Source organism: Rattus rattus, chromosome X (genome assembly GCF_011064425.1).
Source record: "Rattus rattus isolate New Zealand chromosome X, Rrattus_CSIRO_v1, whole genome shotgun sequence".
In the NCBI taxonomy this organism is placed as follows: Eukaryota; Metazoa; Chordata; class Mammalia; order Rodentia; family Muridae; genus Rattus; species Rattus rattus.
Genome location: NC_046172.1, coordinates 677,071 through 690,210, shown reverse-complemented (window position 1 = coordinate 690,210; position 13,140 = coordinate 677,071). Strand labels below are relative to the sequence as shown.

Here is a 13,140-nt window from a genome sequence, read left to right as displayed (position 1 = left end):
GAAGAGGAAGAAGAGGAAGAGGAAGAGGAAGAGGAAAGAAGAAGAAGAGGAGGAAGAGGAGGAAGAGGAGAGGAAGAGGAGGAAGAGGAGGAGGAGGAAGAAGAAGAAGAGGAAACAGGATTGACTCAAATTTATTCAAGAATACTGGTTATTTCAAATAAGCCCTATAGAATTATGTACATGAATCAAAAAATCCTTTCATCAAAGCTAGAAAGAGAGCACAAAACTGACCATAAGTCATTGAATACCTGGAGCTCCATCCCAAGAGCCTGTGTCTGGCAGAGCTGGTGTGAGAAAGAAAGGCAATCCTTCCCTGCTGCAGGGATAATCAAGCATGTTGACTGGACCTTGAGTACACATCAGGATAGTGAGGGGCCTGACAAAAAAGCAGAGACTACAGCACTGAAAGAAATTAATAAGGGACTTAGTGATTTGGCTTATGACCCTCCAGCACAATGTTTTGCAGATCCACTTGGAGATGACATGTTTCATTGGCAAGCCACGATTATGGGACTTAATGACAGCCCCTGTCAAGGTGGTGCATTCTTTTTGACAATTCATTTTCTTACACACTACCCCTTCAAACCACCTGTGAAAACAATGAAAATTTATCATCTAAATATTAACAGCAATGGCAGCATTTGTCTTGATATTCTCAGATCACAGTGTCTCCTGCTTTAACTAGTTTCTAAAGTTCTTCTATCCATTTGTTCACTGCTATCTGATCCAAACCCAGATGACATCCTAGTGCAAGAGCCTGCATGGATCTATGAAACAGACAGAGGTAAGTACAACAGAATATCTCGGGAATAGACTCAGAAGTATGCCATGTGATGCTGCCTTAAAGTCAGAATAATTTGCATTACAGCTGGAATGAACTTTAAATTGCTGCACCTTTTTTGACCTCATTTTTTTAATTTTAAATTTTGTTTATCTCCCCCCATTCATTCATGTGCTTACCTGAGAAGACTTAAGTTATTTAAGCCTTGGATAATAACTGATTTTACAAACTATAACGTAGTTACAAGAGAACAATTGTCCAAGATTCAGATTTAAAAAAGAAAAAACTGGAAGAGGTAGATTATGTGGCCAACATCTTCACTCTAACTTGATTATGAGACTAAGCCAATCTGCATTGCTCTAACATGCTGAAGAAACCATCTGAGGGTGAGGGAAATGGATGCTCAACTGTCACATCAAAGGAAACAGCATTATTCTAGCAGCATCCAATCTTAGAGATTTGAGGTTACAAGATATACTTTATACTCATGACTGATTTGACTGGAGAAGTGGTATTGAATTGTAGCATCAGCAGAACAGACATGTGATGTATTTTATGCATGTCAATAAAGGAATGACCTGTTCTTGTTCTATGGAGAATGGAAATTGGAAGTCACTCCCCGCTGTATTCCAAAATAGAGCCTCAAACATTTTGTAATTTTCATTTAAATAGTTTGGAGGCTTGGAGTTATTAATATGTCTTCCAATACTATTTAATTTCACACTAAATAAATGATGCAAGTTTTCAATGGATGAGTGATCAACTAATAGCTCTCCTAGTAATTGATTTATTTTTCTACAATAAAGTTACATAAACCAATGAGTTAGCTGAGTGAATTAATCAGTATTGGAAACAATCCTTTGTAAATGCAAAGCTGTTTTTGTATATACTGTTAGGATTTGCTTCATTTTTTTACTTCAAATGATGATGTAAAGTTCAAAGGAGTGAATATATTGTAATGTTCAGTTCAAGTGCACAATCTGTTACAGGTTGACACATTGCTTGATCTGATTTATGCAGAATTGTTAAGCTAATCAAATAGTGTAGCTTTCATATACTGCACGTGATACTGGCCGCCTTAGCATTCATAAATGGACTAGGATCCAGCAGCTTTGAAACATGCATATGGAATTTTAGAAATTTATTTTCCTGATGCTTCATCTTGTACACTTAGTATTATGTGTGTGTGTGTGTGTGTGTGTGTGTGTGTGTGTGTGTGTTCTAATGCTTTGAATTAATTAGAAATCTTCCTGTCCAAAAGCTGAAGGTCCTTGTCCCAAATTGGTTTTTTTTATCAATCAATAAAGAGCCAATGTTCAATGGCTGGGCAAAGAAAGAGAGAAAAGGAGACGTTTTAGATTTGCAGGGACTAGGAACTGGAAGAGAGGAAGAAGGGAGAGATCACTATGATTGGGAAGAAAAAAGACCAGACCTCCATCATATGAGAATCAGGGAGCGACCGTAAGGGCCATTTCCCCAATTTTATTTAGGACAGCAGAGATGAAATATATATTTTAAAGGATGTTAGCTCAGGAGTACCTGAGGGAAGTATTTGTTAATAGTAAGATTAGAAGCATCCAACCATTAAGCTAGTCAATGCATATTTAAATTAATGGGTGTATCAGTGTGTGTGTGTGTGTGTGTGTGTGTGTGTGTGTGTGTTTCATTCGCAAACTCAGATTGGTCTTGGGTGGGTGCACGCGTGCAACTGATTGGGACACTAAAGCAGTTAGCTAAACTCACCACTACATTACTACTATTATTATTATTACTATTATTACTTGGGAGCAATAATGAGTCAACATGTACAAAAATAAAGTACTGTTTTGGTGTAGGAGAAAATACTTTCATTGGGGTAGTCATTTAGAGAAAAGTTGTGGAGGGAACAGGTGCCTTCCGGTTTTCTGTCTGTGCCCAGAGCTGACACTGTGTGTCTTAGTCAGGGTTTCTATTCCTGCACAAACATCATGACCAAGAAGCAAGTTGGGGAGGAAAGGGTTTATTCAGCTTACTTCCACGTTGCTGTTAATCACTAAAGGAAGTTAGGACTGGAATTCAAGAAGGTCAGGAAGCAGAAGCTGATACAGAGGCCATGGAGAGATATTTCTTACTGGCTTTCTTTCCCAGACTTGCTCAGCTTGCTTTCTTATAGAACCCAAGACCACCAGCCCAGGGATGGCACCACCAACAATGGGCTGGGTCCTCCCACCTTGACCACTCGTTGAGAAAATGCCTTACAGCTGGGTCTCATCAAGGCATTTCCACAATTGAGACTCCTTTTTTGTGATAACTTCACCTTGTGTCAAGTTGACACACAAAATTAGCCGGTACACTGGGTCGTAGCTCTCTGTGCCCTGTTCTTGCTGGGAGAGAGCTGATCTTCCACGAGTTCTGACACACCTGAGAGCACAGGTAATACTACCATTTCTGCTCTGTGGGATTCTCCTAGATCCCTCAGGACACAGGATAAGAGGAGCAGTCTGGGCCAGGATTCTTCCAGTTTTCATCTATGCCCGGAGCTGACCCTTTGTCTCAGCTCTCTGTACCCAGATCCCTCCAGGAGAGGGGTGGACTCTGAGGAGTGAGGGCACACAGACATACAGGAAGGTCAAGCCACTCTCAGAGACAGCAAGACCAGCTAACACCAGAGATAAACAAATGGCAAGAACCAAGTGTAAGAACATGAGCAACAGAAACCAAGGCAACTTGGCATCTTCAGAACCCAGTTCTCCCACCACAGAAAGTCCTGGTTACCCCAACACACCAGAAGAGCAAGATTCTGATTTAAAATCACATCTCATGATGATGTTAGAGGACTTTAAGAAGAATATAAACAACTCCCTTAAAGAAATACAGGACAGGCAAGAGCTGCAGAGTGGCCTAGGACAGGACTCTTCCAGTCTTCATTTGTGCCCAGAGCTGGAGCTGTCTCACAGCCCTCAGACAAATCCTTCCTAAAGATAGCTGGTCTTCCAGGAGCAGGAGAGCTCCTAAGTCCACAGCCCACAGGTGGGACCCCACTTTCTCTCCATTGACTGTCCAGGGAGAGACCTGCCGGGAGTGCACAGGGCTCGAGAAACCCAGGGAAGCCTGGGATAGGACACTTCCTGTCTCCATCTGTGCCCAGAGCTGGGCAGTTTCACAACCCTCAAAACAAAACCTGCCTTCAGAGAGCTGATCTGTCAGGAGCAAGAGGGCTCTCACTCCAAAGATCACAGGCTCACAGGCTCACAGGACCACAGAAGAGACAAGCTCCAGTCAGCGACAACAAGACCAACTAACATCATAGATAACCAGATGGCAAGAGGCAAGAACAATAACGTAAGCAACAGAAACCAAGACTACTTGGCATCATCAGAGCCCAGTTTTCCCACCACAGCAACTACTGGATATCCCAACACACCAGAAAAGCAAGATTGAAATTTAAAATCACATCTCATGATGATGATAGAGGACTTTAAAAAGGCCATAAATTACTCCTTTAAAGAAATACAGGGCAACACAGGTAAACCAGTAGAAGCCCTTAAAGAGGAAAGACAAAAATCCCTTAAAGAATTACAGGAAAACACAACCAAACAGGTGAAGGAATTGAACAAAACCATCCAGGATCTAAAAATAAAAATAGACACAATAAAGAAATCACAAAGGAAGACAACCCTGGAGATAGGAAAGAGATCAGAAGTCATAGAGGCAAACATCACCAACAGAATACAAAAGATAGAAGAGAGAATCTCAGGGGCAGAAGATACCATAGAAAACATTGACACAACTGTCAAAGAAAATGCAAAAAGCTCGTAATCCAAAAGATCCGGGAAATCCAGGACACAATGAGAAGACCAAACCTAAGGATAATAGGTATAGAAGAGAGCGAAGACTCCCAACTTAAACAGCCAGTATATATCTTCGACAAAATTATAGAAGAAAACTTTCCTAACCTAAACAAGAGAGATGCACATAAACATACAAGAATCCTTCAAGATGAAGATGCCCTTCAACAGAGGAGTGATACATTTACACAATGGAGTACTACTCAGCTATTCAAAACAATAACTTCATGAAACTCATAGGCAAATGGATTGAACTAGAAAATATCATCCTGAGTAAGATAACCCAGTCACAAAAGAACACACATGGCATACACTCACTGAAGTGGATATTAGCCCAAAAGCTTGGAATACCCAAGATACAATTCACAAACTACATGAAGCTCAAGAAGAACAAAGAGTGGATGCTTCAGACTTTCTTAGAAGGGGGAACGAAAATACTCACAGGAGGAAATATGGAGGCAAAGTTTGGAGCAGAGACTGAAGGGAAGACCATCCAGAGACTGCCCCACCTGGGGGATCCATCCCATATAGATACCAAACCTAGACAATATTGCAGATGCCAAGAATTGCTTGTTGACGGGAGCCTGATATAGCTGTCTCCTGTGAGGCTCTGCCAGAATCTGACAAATACAGAGGCGAATGCTCACTGCCAGCTATTAAACTGAGAATGAGGTCCCCAATGGAGGGGGTAGAGAAAGGACTGAAGTAGCTCAAGGGGTTTGCAACCCCATAAGAAGAACACAATTATCAACCAACCAGAACCCTCCATCCCCGCTCAAGCTCCCACGGACTAAACCCCAAGAGTACACAGGGATGGACCTATGGCTCATCAACATGTGTAGCAGAGAATGTCCTTGTTGGGCATCAATGGGAGGATAGGCCCTTGTTCCTGTCAAGGCTCAATGCTCCAGTGTAGGGGAATGTCAGGACAGGGAGGTGGGGGGAGTGGTTGGATGAGTGAGGGAGCACCCTCATAGAAGCAGGGGGAGGGGGAGGGGTTAGCGAGTTTCTGGATGGGAAACGGGGAACGGGGATAACATTTAAAATGTAAGATTAAAAATATCCAAGAAAATAAGAAAAAAAACCACCATCATATAACTTGGACTGGACTGAAAATTAATGTATCAGTGGGAATTGATCTGGGAAAAGAAAGAAAATTGTGGAGGTACATAATTTGTTATATCATATTTGTAAATTTGGTTTTCAGCACCCCCATGTGTCCGGGATAACATCTTTCCCTAAGATTGTGAACTTAGGTTATAATTAATTAGAATATAGAAGAGCTTACTTATTTTTATCTCTCTGAAGGAATGACACCTTTCGTTCTCCTCCCTCTCTCCCTCTCCCTCTTCCTCTGCCACCCCACACATACACACATTAAAAAAGAAAATCTGTTTATTGGAAGGAAATCTTCCTGCCAAAAAGATCATTTAATTATGGAAGATCGAAAATACAATATTTGTGGGAAATTAGTGTCTCTATAGTCAAATTATTACTTTAAACACCATTTTAAACATACATATGTATATATATATATATATATGGCAGAACATAGGTGTTGAAGTATTTGTTTGTAATTAAAGAATTAGTGATATATTGTGCCTTTTACCTAACACCTAATTGTTCTTACTTTAATCTGTTTTAAATGCTTATTTTCTTTATATATGCATATATACATGAATATACATATATTTCTTCAAGCAGTTTTATTTCTTTAAGCAGGTACCCTAGAGATAAAATATGAATCCTTTCTTCATGATAGTTTTCTATAAATCTTTTTTTTTTTTTTTTCCGGAGCTGGGGACCGAACCCAGGGCCTTGTGCTTCCTAGGCAAGCGCTCTACCACTGAGCTAAATCCCCAACCCCTCTATAAATCTTATATTCACTTTTTTCTGTAAGAATGCTTGAACCTTCAGAAATTTAATGTCACTCCTGTGCTTCCATGAGAAGATGCAGAGAGTCTGTTGCTTAGGAGCTGAATGACTGGCACTTAATCTTTCTCTCCTAAGTCTCTAATACGGGAAACATAAGAAGAGGTAGACTTGAATGGTCAAGAAATGAAGAGTTTGAGATATATTGAAGTTGCCTGTTTGGTGGGTATGGGAAGGAGACAGAGTGGTCCTCTGCTAGGCATGAATCCTCACTATTGCTTTGTATGCCCTATTGACCTCCTGGAGAACTTAGAACATGCCCGAACTCACTCCCATTTAGTCAACTCTTGTAAGGACTTACGTCAATGTCACTTTTGAGATTTTGAAGGTTAAAGCTAAATGTGAGCTGTTAGGACCGCTCAACCAATACAGTGCAGAAACTGGTTTCATTAGCATGCAATTAGCATGAAAGGAAAAGAAAACTTCTAGAAGCAATTTGAAAGCTAGAATATCTATATAGATAAAATTGGAACTAGAAAATATATTAATAATTAACATTGAATTATCCTCATTCTATTATTACTATTTACCTATCTGCTTCATTTATGTCTGTGTATCAATAACTTCTACAAGAATATAATAGTAATCACAAAATGACTGCATACCAGGCAGTTATTATTAGATTTTAATAAAAGAAGTTTAAAATCTTTACAATAGAAAACTACAAATGCCCCACTTAATTCAAAATAATAAACTGACCATTCATACGCAGTAAGTATGATTGTTTATATTGATTATAAAAGTGACAGGATCTAGAATCACCTTGGAGACAAATGTCTGGGGATATCTGTGAAGGGTTTTCTAGATTAATTAAATTTAAATTAATTAATTTAAAAAATCAAATTAATTAATTTAAAATTAATGCAGGTGAGATCTCCTCTCATGGTCCAACTCAATAAAAATGAGAAAAGAAAGTGAGCACCAGTATTCCTCTCTCATTGCTTCCTGACTGCAGGTGACCACCTGGGTTCGTGTTCTTTCCGTGCATACTACTATTTCTTTCTTGTCATGATGGAACGTATCACCTAAAACTGTAAACTGTAATATATTGTCCCTCCCTTAAACTGCTTCATGTTAGATATTTTGTCATAGCAATAAGAAAAATCATCAATACAGAGCATTGGTATACAGAAATCGATTTGATGATGTGATGAGTCTTACTGTGTGAACTGTGGGAGAGTTTGAGACTTTGGACTAGAAAATCCCTCCAGTGCTATAAGTAGCCCTTACTGGTCTGTTCTGGTCAGAGATTGAAAGTCCAGAAGTCCAGCATAAATACTGACAGTGAAGGTGTAGCCCATGAAATGTCAAGGGGGATCAAAAACTGTGTTAAGAACCAGCCCAGAAGCCACCTGTGTGGTATCCTTGCCATTAATCTGTCTGCAATCTGTGCCCTGAGAATTTTAACCAAGTTAAATATAGGAATAATGGACTAATCTGTTTGGCAGAGAAAATATGCCAAGAAAACTAGCTTGCTACCCTTATTAAGGTCTCCAGGAAGGGGGAAAAAGACACAAGTGGGGCACAAAAATAGAAAGAATGTGGATTGTAGGATTGTGAGGGCCCCATGCTCCAGCGCAGGGTGTGACTACTTGGCAAGGCAGAACACAGGGAGTTTGACTGCACATACCCCACGCCATCGCTGGGGGGGTATTAGGCCAAATGGAAGCCCCAGGACACTGCGAGGGTTTGGGAAAGCGCAGTCTGAGGCATAGGACAGCTAGAGCTGGCTAGGGGATCTGCCGGCCTATGAAGGGGGTGGGGCACGTGTGGTTCCCAGGCTTTTGGACATCCAGACACTGCTGGAAGTCGAAGCTGAGCTGAGAAGGAATCTGGGCCCCACCGACTGGATCTAGCCTGGGACAGGGGGGCAGGGTGGGGGTGAACTCTGGCTGGTCCCAGGGGAAGGGTCCTAGGCTTGAAGGGGAGCAGCTTGAGCATGGTTGCAGTTGTGGCTGGGAGTGCAGAGAGGCCTTCTATGAGAAACTAGATGTCAGTTCTGTAGGTGAAGGCCTTCTCCATGGCTCCCCATGACAGATCCCAATGAGAAGAGATAGTCATGGCTTTAAGATATTTATTGTCATGGTGGAAAATGGATGGATGCATAATTCATACTCCATTTCTCAGTGTGGGTCTGAGATTAAATACCTTTTGCAAGGAGGAATGTCTGGGAAGGAAAGCTTATTGGCTGGGCCCTCCAGGCCTCTGCATACCTCATTAGAATGACAATCTCTGTCTGGAGCCTTATGTGAACATAGGTCATGTCCTTTTCTTCATCTACATGTGGAGGGGCTTGGGGCATTGCCCTGACATGACTGATGGCCACAAATCTATGGAGGCTACTGCTACTGACAGGGGCCTGGTGCCCAGGAGCAGGCAAAGCTCCTACCATCCCTTCAGAGTCTCCAGGGCTTCTAGCTTTAGCTCAACCAGGGACCAGGCTGCCTTTCAGGGTCAGCTGCCCCACAGTGGATTGTCAAGGAAAAGACCTTTTTCTCATATGTTTAAAGTCAGAGACCAGGAAGATGCTGAAAAAGAAGCTCTATGTTGGGGTTGGGGATTTAGCTCAGTGGTAGAGCGCTGCCTAGCTAAGCACAAGGCCCTGGTTGGGTCCCCAGCTCAAAAAAAAAAAAAAAAAAAAAAAAAAAAAAAAAAAAAAAAAAAAGTTCTATGTTAAAAAGAATCCTCTTAATCAAAGAAAGGATTGAAGGAGCTAAAGGGGCTTGCAACCCCATACGAACAATAATACCAACCAACCAGAGCTCCCGGGGACTAAACCACTACCCAAAGACTACATATGGACAGACCTATGGCTCCAGCTGCATATGTAGCAGAGGATGGCCTTTGTTGGGCACCAATGGAGGAGAAGCCTTGGTTCTGCCATAGCTGGACCCTCCCCAGTGCAGGGGGAATGTCGGGGTGGGGGGGGAATGGGGGGTGGTTGGGGTGGGGAACACCTTTATAGAAGAAGGGAAAGGGGATGGAATAGGGGGATTATGGCTGGGAAAAACGGGAAAGGGAATAACATTTGAAATGTAAATAAAAATATACAGAGAGAGAGAGAGAGAGAGAGAGAGAGAGAGAGAGAGAGAGAGAGAGAGAGAATCCTCTTTCTCTGAATTGGGACAATGAGAAAGATGTCCAACTCCTCCTATCAAAGGCTCCAACTTATACAACAAATGAAAATTATTTGTAAAAAGAAGACCTATACTGAGAACTCTAATGAAGGAATTCCTGCACCTAGAGTGCTATTACATCAGAAAATGTTTCCCTAAGATCAATACACACACATTGATGCCACTCTAGTTTCCAGGCTCCAACAATACTTGGCAGTTTCTGTTTTTGTGGGCATAAAAGATGTAAAGACTGAAGGTGTCATGAAGTCTTTCACCATGGTTCCAGAGAACTACTGAGGCCAGATAATGTGTGAAAGACTTGGAATTCCAAGAACATGCTATGAGGTCACTATATAAAGCTGTGAAGGCTAAGTATATGCATCACTGGATAGTCCAGAATATTGGAAATGTCAAAACGATGGGATGTGTGCCAAGGAAGGCTGCAGACAGAATGGATCTGGCTCAAGAGAAAAGGTGTGCTTGGTTTTGGAAGCAGCGCTACATGAGTAGGAGTACATAAGCCCTTTGGAATGCATACATTTTCATCATGAGCCCCAGATACCAAACATGGAGCTGCAGATTTGGTGTCTGCCCTGCAGAGTTTCTATCTTGATTTGGTGTGATCATTCCTTACTATGCTCCCATACTTCCCTTTGAAATAGGAACATTTGTTTTGTGCTATTTTATTCTTGAAGTAATCTATTTTCCTTTTACTTGTTTTTAATTTTCAAGCACGCATATGCACTGTGCTGTGTATGTTGGAGGTTAGAGGACAACTTGCAGAATCAAGAGTCGGTTCTCTCCTTCCACCCTGTGCGTTCGCAGGATCAAACTGGTTTTCAGGTCTGGCAGCAATTATTTTACTCACTGAACAATTTATTGCCCCCCTCCCTTTTAAACAGAACGTTATACTTAAGAATTGCCTTGAGTCTCAAAAAAGACATGGACTTTGAATTTTAAAATCATGTCAGAACCGTTGAAGCGTGTGAGAACTTTTGGAGTTGGATACAATGGATACATTAGGTATTAGGAGGCCACCATGAGCTTATGGGAACAAAGAGCAAAAGATCTTATTTAAAAATATTATATTTGGAAGGCTTGAATGATGGCTTACTGGTTAAAAGCACTGGCTTCTTTTCTAGAGGATCCAGGTTCAATTCCTAGCATCCAAATAGCAGTTCACAGCCATCTTTAACTCAAGTTTCAGGAAATCTGATGCCATTACCTGGCCTACAAGGGCACTGCCTGTGCATGGTTGGTTGCACAGGCATAGATGAAGGCAAAACATTCATGAACACAAAATACTTTATTTTGTTTTGTTTTGTTTGAGACAGGATTTCTCTGTGTAGTCGCATCTGTTCTGGAACTCATTCTGTAGACCAGGTTGGCCTCGAACTCACAGAGATCTGGCTGCCTCTGCCTCCCAAGTTCTAAGATTAAAGGCTTGTGCCATCATTGCCTGGCTAAAATAATATTTTTAAAACAACATGTTTACATGTCAAGTTGACAAGAGGTGACTTGTGATAGCCCATACTTATAGCTGATTTCACAGCATCTTAGAAACACCGTGAGGACAAATGTTTGGGCGTGCCGGGGCAGGGCGAGGGAGTGCAGTTAATCGCTTTGGTTAGCAAAGGTGGGAGACCTAGTCTAACTGCCTGACTGAATGAAAATAAGCAAGTGAAGTATCAGAGCTCATCTCCTGTTGCTTCCTAAATGCAGAAGCATTGGGACCAGCTAGCCTCCTATTTCTTCCATTTCTGTTGCCCCATCTTCCTTGCTATGATGGAATAACTTCCTTAAACTGATCGCCAAAATCATCTCTTATTTCCTTAAATTGTTTCTTGTCAGTTATTTTGACACATCTATGAGAAAGGGAACTAATATAGACATGGTGGTGACTTGGAGAAATTATGGAGTTTGATGTGAGTGAACATGTGTTGACCAGATGGAGATAGATACAGGTAGTCCAGGTATCTAAAAATAAAAAAAAATATGTGTATGGAGAACTGAGATCCCTATGTGATTAACAAGCAACTGTGGCATACCAGAACTTACAAATATATACTTTATATGATCCATGTTTCACCCTCTGCCTTCCTTCATTATTACATTCCTCCCCATCACACAAAGAAGACACATCACACACACACACACACACACACACACACACACACACACACATACACACACACACACACACACACACACACACACACACACACACACACACACACACACACACACACACACACACACACACACACACACACACACACACAAGAATCAAACAGCATTTAATTCCTGTGTAGCAACATGGACATATTGCATACAGTTCAGTCTGGTTTAGGGATGGGAGAAACAAAGTGAGACTTTAGTCAGTGATGAAGAAAGGAAGGGATTCAGATGGATCTTGAGTCTTTGAAGATGAAGTACTAGCAAAGTTGCTTGAAAGATCACTGCTTTTTCCATTTTGATGACAGAGTTCATCCCAATTGTCTTCATCTTCTTTTTCGCTTTCTAAGGAGCTCTCACCAAAGGCACATGGCTTCTCAGAAACACAACAACATTTGGATGACAAGTCTTTGTTGTCAATAGCGTCATTTGACCACCCAACCTGGCCTGACTTTGCCTTCTATAATGGGTTGGACATATTGCGATTTTTAAGCTCAGGCTCCAGCACAACTGTGGGCTCTGAGATATCTTCAATCATCTTAGATGTTGAATCTTCCATAGCAGAACTGGAAGTTTGGCAGAGGAGAGAAATTCACGTATCCAAAGAGTCCAAGGAAATAGGAAATTGAACCCAAGTCAGGGTCGCAATTAGAATTTAATGGTGCAATTGTTTTTGTCTTGGAGTTCTTACCCCTGAGGTATCCAACACACTCTTGTTTCTCAGTCTTTGTTTGTTCAAAGCCCAATCTTGAGATCAAAGAAAATATTTGATTATGAGGAAAATGGCAGAAAGAAAATCTGGGCCTGTCTACTTCAATCTCCTCCTGTCAGATGAAAAGGCAAATACATGACTTTGTGAAAATTATCTTAGAGAAAGCACCACATGAATCTTAACTTCTGATTTTATTTGAGTAATAACAACCAACACACACAAATCAATATTCATTTTCTATATAAGTGAAACTCAGAGTAAGTCTATAGGCTATGTGTTAACTGGATCAAAAGGAATCTGAATTTCATACTAGAATCCTTAAAGAATTATTAATTTAGACGGGTTGGGGATTTAGCTCAGTGGTAGAGCGCTTGCCTAGCAAGTGCAAGGCCCTGGGTTCGGTCCCCAGCTCCGGAAAAAAAAAAAAAAGGAAAGAAAAAAGAAAAGAAAAAAAAAGAATTATTACTTTATTATACAAAGAATGCAATTTGCTGTGTATCTTAATTTTAATGAAGTAGTAATGTGAAGACAGTAAATGGATTGTTAGAGATTTTGGGGGTTAGTAATGTAGATGAGTAATTAAACATTAACTAGCAT

At 41.0% G+C, this 13,140-nt stretch overlaps 1 pseudogene; it reads left to right on the top strand.

The window, feature by feature from the left end:
* The first annotated feature begins 405 nt into the window (after window positions 1-405).
* LOC116889325 lies at window positions 406-834 on the top strand (annotated as a pseudogene).
* The last annotated feature ends 12,306 nt before the right edge of the window (window positions 835-13,140 follow it).